Genomic DNA, 5965 nt, shown 5'->3' with positions numbered 1-5965 from the left:
TCTTTCCATGTGCTCAGAATGGGGAAAGAGCTGGAAATATTTGAAGAACAGCACCATTCTCTGCAGTCTTTAAGGGCACAGAGCAATCATTCATTTAACAAGTAATTACCTAATATCCACTATATCTCAGGTGCTGTTCTAGGCACTAAAGATGCAACAGTGAAGTAGCCATGCTCCTGAAGCTTACGTTTAGTGGGAGAGCCAGGTAATAAACATCCCAACCTAAGTGCAATAGAGCCTCAGGTCAGGCACACTGTGATGACAAAGTACAGTGAGGGATAGAAAGCAACAGGGGCTACTGTATTGGATTGCGGGGGGGTGTCAGGAAGGACCTCTCTGAGGAGCAGACATTTAAACACAGACCTGAGTGGAGTCAGCCCTTTGTCTATCTGAGCAAGGGTGGCCCAGGATGAAGGAACAGCAGGCACAGCACACCCCAGACTCTCCCAAACTTTGTGAATATGAGTTTGTTCCAAATATGTATTCCCAGACCCTCCCTCCAGAGACTGATTCTGTAAGCCTGGATATTGGCCTGTATTTTCTGTGAGTTTGATGAATGTGACTCACAGACCACGCTTTGAAAACGGGACCAAGGCAGTGGGTAGTGGGATTGTGTGAGCCCGTTCGTAGACATTCGAAGAAAAACGCTCTTACTCTTGTTAGCTACAGGATGACAGCTCTTTGAGCTGCTTCCTCTCCCGCCTGGGCAGCTTTGCATATAGAGCTCAGCCCCCCCAGAAAGTCAGTAATACCTTCCATTGCTAGACTGTGAGCCGGGACTGTGACAAAACATTGTCAGGGAATTGAAATGTTTGCCACCTGCCATGTATTATACATATTTACTCTAGGAGCACACACTGAGTACATACTGTGTGGCAGGTACTCTCGGCTTGAATGACCTCATCTTCACGGCAACTCTGTGAAGTGGTCAGCATTCCCGTTTTACAGATGAGAAAACTGACGCTCAGAGAAGGCATGTGACTGGCCCCCAAAGGTGTCACAGTCTGGACTGCAATCTGTGATTTTGCCTTTGCACTGCCCAGCGGGTGTGGTAAAAACAGCAGTGTTTAAAATCTCTGATGTCACTTTGTAGGTGCTGTTTGAAGAACCAGCAACATCTTTCCCCGTTTTCCTCTCTCTATTGAAATCTTGTCCAACTTTCGAAGTCTGGTCCAAATACCAGGCCCTCCACAGAGCCTTCCCACAGTCACTCAGACCTAATTCACGGCTCTTTCTCCCAAGATCCCACAGCAAGTTGCTTGTGCCTTTAGCATCCACATCGTCCTAACAGGATTCACATTTTGTACAAATGTAGTTTGTACATTTTTCTTCCCTCACTTAGGTCTTGTCAGTCTTTCTGATCCCACTGTGCAGGGCAAATAAGAGGTGCTCATCAAATGTGTAGTGCAATGAAACCTGGAGGCTCCCAACCTGTACCTAATACAGAATTTATCTCTTAATATCCCTTCAAGCTATGGCTTCTGTACCCACGGAGGGGGAGATGAAGGAATTGTCTGGTTCAGGAAGAATAGAAGGCACTCAAAGCCCTGAGGGGGCTGGGTAGAAGTGGGGTGGTGTTGGGAGCTCCATTTAAGACTCATGCACATCCTCCAAAGTGCTGGTCACTGCAGGGGGATTTCCTGTCTTCACGTGCTAGTAACTGGCTAAGGGTGAGGGCTGGTAGGGTACCATCTCTCCTTTCAGAGGGTTGGGTTGTGTGTCACCCAACACCAGTGCTCTTGTGGGGATCATCTAGGTCCTTGACAGTGCCTGGGGACAAGAGGGCAAACCAGGGTGGGAATGTGATCAGGGACATGAGGGCTGCTGGAACGGTGTCACCATGAAGGGGGGTGGGGTGGGGCTTGTTGTCCAGCAGTTTAGTGGTGTCCTCCATCTGCATTTCAATTATGGAATTTTCCCATCCCCAGCTACTCTGCCAGGCATATGATAAGACTGGTTTGTGTGTGTATGTTTCTTCTTTCTGTGTTGGAAAAACTCAGATATTCCAGGCAGATTTGTCAGCAGCTTTTGCCCTCAGCCAGAGGGGAGGCTCCAAGCCACAGCCACGGACGTTCCAGCACTAAGCCATTGCTGTGGCAGGCCGCCATGGACCAGAGCAGTGACAGACCAGTGCGAGCAGAGTGGCCTGGACGACCTCCCACTAGAAGCATGTGTGAGTGCATGCACACAATACACCTGTCTCTCTTCTGGGCCTCTGTCTTGTTCCTCTTATCTCTGCTCCCCCTCCCCTCCCATTGTCTTTCCCTCTCCATCCCTCTATCTCTCCCTTCCTCTCCATCCTTCCCTCCTACCCTCTCTCCTTTCCTCACTCGCAGCTCTTCTCACTCCCTTCTTCTTTCTCTTTTTCTCTCTCGTGAAGCGTGCAGGGAAAGGATCGACTGCTTCAAGTGGCTCCTGGAATTCTGAGCTTCCAAGGAGAATAAACTGAAGCTATTTCAGGTCACACTAGCCCATTCCTTAGCACCTCCCATCGGGGTTGCCTGATTATGGAGCTTTTTGTGAGATGAAGGAAAAAGAAGCCAGGAATTCCACCCTTTACAAAATCACTGAAGCAGTTTGGAAGTGAATCCCTGATGACCAGCTGTGGCGATCCTCTGGGGCTGCCCCTGCTGCAGTGAGGAGGCCCCAGAAAGCAAATGGTGGGCCCAGGAGGAGGGAGGGCACGTCGCTATCCCTTAGACTGGCTTCCCTGTCCTCAGTTGTCAGGTTGGGGGGTGGCGCCTGGTCCAGTGTACCACCCACTGCCCACAGGTCTATACTGGGTATTCACATGTCCTCTGCTGGACACGGAAAACTCTGCCTCAGTATCCTTGAACTTTAGCTTGTGGAAGAATCACTGGGGAAACTCATCAATGATGCCGGTTCCTGGGCCACACCCGTACCAATTGAAATCAAGAGGTGGGTGGGGTCACAGAATCTGGGTTTTGAACCAGAATGCTTGTCTGTAAAGAGGAAACTGCGTAGGGACTTCCCTGGTGGCGCAGTGGTTAAGAATCCACCTGCCAATGCAGGGGACACGGGTTCGATCCCTGGGCCGGGAAGATCCCACATGCCACAGAGCAACTAAGCCCATGCACCACAACTACTGAGCCTGTGTGCCACAACTACTGAAGCCTGCGTGCTCTAGGGCCCACGTGCCACAACTACTGAACCCGTGTGCTGCAACTACTGAAGCCCACGCACCTAGAGCCCGTGCTCCTCAACAAGAGAAGCCACCACAATGAGAAGCCTGTGCACAGCAATGAAGAGTAGCCCCCGCTCACCACAACTAGAGAAAGCCCGTGTGCAGCAACGAAGACCCAACGCAGCCCAAAAATAAATAAATAAATAATTTAATTTCAAAAAAAGGAGGGGGAAGGAACTGCGTAGATTCTGAGAGAGATGCAAAAACTATCGCCCTGAGGCTCCAGGGCACGGAAAGAGGCACCAGCCCCTCCAGAGCCCCCCGGGGAGCCCGACGTGCCCCTGCTTCCTTCCAGTTGGGCCCCTTTAAACGGAGCCGGCCCGTTTTTTAGAGCATGCGCACCGTGAATCTGAATGCTGCGTGGACTCTTCCCAGATGTTTGTGACTGATCTGAGCCACCGACTGAGCCTTTCTGAGACAAGGGCTCCTGTTTCTCCACCCACCCTGCATGGTGGCCTCAGCCCTGGGCAGTGGGGCTGGGAGGGTGTGCAGAGAACCCACGTGGTGTTTCAGGCCCCTTGTGGAAGTACAGAATCTATCCCTACCCATAACTTTGAAAGATATCATCTCCATTTTACAAATGAGGACCTGAGGCATGGGGTTTCAATCCACCCTCCACACGGGCACCCAAGAGTTCTATCTTTAAAATACCAGTTGGACTTCACCTAAAACCCGTTTCTGTGATTCCCTGAGGTAACGCCCAGGTTCCTGCGTGTGGCCCACAAGGAGCTCTTGGGTCTGGCCCCTCCCTTTTCCCAACGACCGCTTCCCACTTCAACCTGTTCTCCAGTGACACACACGCTTGTGGTTCTTTCCATGCCTGGGCTGGTGGTGTTCCCACTGCCAGGGGTGCCTTCCGTACCTTCTCTGCTAGGTAACCCTGCTTATCTGCCAAGACCCCACTCTGGAGTAGCCTGCTCCCCAAGTCCTCCCCTGACCCCCTCCCGGCGCCCTGAGCACCCTCCCCTGTGAGGGTGGTGACGCAGTCCCACACCTGAGCTGTGCATTCCTATCTCTGAACGCTCCGATGATACTGAAGGGCCTTTCCCCATCGAGGTAAGCTCCTCCGCGGCAGGCATGGCACCCTAGTCACCCACGTAGTTCTAGCCCCTCGCCCGGGCCCTGGCACACTGCAGGTGCCCGGTTCACATCTGAGCAGCTGAACGGGCTCTTCATTTTAAGTGTCATGTTAGGAATCACTACAGAGAACAGAGGTCGTCAGACACGTGAGGACCTTACAAGGTTCTGGAGGAACTGGACAAGGTCATGGGCCTTGGTCCAGTTCCTTGCTCCCTACTGAGATGGCATCAGAAGCTCTGCAGAACTATTGGGGGGGGGTGGGGTCACCCATGTCAGTGGCTCTGCAGCATAGGAACAAATTGAAACTTTCAAGTATGTCCCCTGCTGGGCTTTGCTCGTGAGATCATAGAGCCAATCTGCACTTGGACTTCAGGGATCCCCTGGCTCCTTTGCTGAGCTCCACCAAGCATGTGGGGTCCAGAAGCAGCCTAGCTGCCAGGGGAAGTCCACTGTGGGACTTCCCTGAAGGGCCATCGAAGAGCCGTGAGTGTCAGCCTGAACTTAACGCAGGCGGAGCCGCCCAGAGGTGGCCCAGTGTCCAGGGCCATTGGAGCCACAGCTGGCTCCTGAGAACCCAGAACCGGAACCCACTGGGCTTAAGTGGCACACATGAAGCCACTTAGGCCTGATGCAAGCAAACCCAGCGACCCTCCCCCGGGTCTCTAGAGGGTGCTGATCTCTCCACAGAGAAGCAGCCCTGAGGATGTCAGACTCCAGGACCCAGCCTTCCTCACCTCCGCCCTGCTGGGCCATTGGAACAGCCTCTGAGGATGTGGAGGCTCCAAAAACATTGTCAGGGAGGATTTCTAGGGTTAGCTGGGGGTAAAGCATAGTGTCTTCATGTTTCAAAGCACAGAGTAGGGCTTCTCACTCTTTTCCCTCCCGTGGTGGGGCTACTTCACTGCATCACCCTTTCCCCATCCCTAGGCTAGGTGGGTAGTCCAGCCCTGGTTAAGGGAAAGCTGGATATATTGCAGGGGAAAGACTAAATCTGCACAGATCTGAATGCCTCACCCCGGCATTATTCTAGCTTTTAGGAAAAATGAGGACTGCTCAGAACAGCCCATAGTACTACTCTCACCTGATATTTAAGGACACAGCTTGTGTTTTGAACAGTGGGGGGTGGGGGGGGTGGGGGGAAAGGAACAGGCAATTAGATGGTGGATTTGAGGTTAAAAAAAAAACGCCCCGGGGCTTCCCTGGTGGCGCAGTGGTTGAGAGTCCGCCTGCTGATGCAGGGAACACTGTCTGGGAAGATCCCACATACCGCGGAGCAGCTGGGCCCATGAGCCATGGCCTCTGAGCCTGCGCGTCCGGAGCCTGTGCTCCGCAACGGGAGAGGCCACAGCAGTGAGAGGCCTGCGTACCGCAAAAAAAAAAAAAAAAAGACCCTTCTCTGTAAGTTCCGGGCCCTCACAGAGCTCCCCAGATGACAGGGAGCAGAAAAAGAGTGGGAAGGCAAGCCCTCCCAGCAGGAGGGCACGGTCCCTGGGCTCCTCTCTGAAATCAGGGCCCATCTAGGGGGAGGCAGGAAGGCAGGAATCAGGAAGCAAGCAGTCCTGCCCCCATTTCCCAATCCTCCCCCTCACAGATGCCCACCCTGTGCAGTGCCTGATTGGTTGCCAAGCACACCCAGCTGAGCCTTCCCACCTCCCAGATGCAGCCTGTGAGAGCCACTCA

Source organism: Orcinus orca, chromosome 1 (assembly GCF_937001465.1).
Source record: "Orcinus orca chromosome 1, mOrcOrc1.1, whole genome shotgun sequence".
Classification (NCBI taxonomy): domain Eukaryota; kingdom Metazoa; phylum Chordata; class Mammalia; order Artiodactyla; family Delphinidae; genus Orcinus; species Orcinus orca.
Note: the sequence above shows the minus strand (reverse complement) of the source record.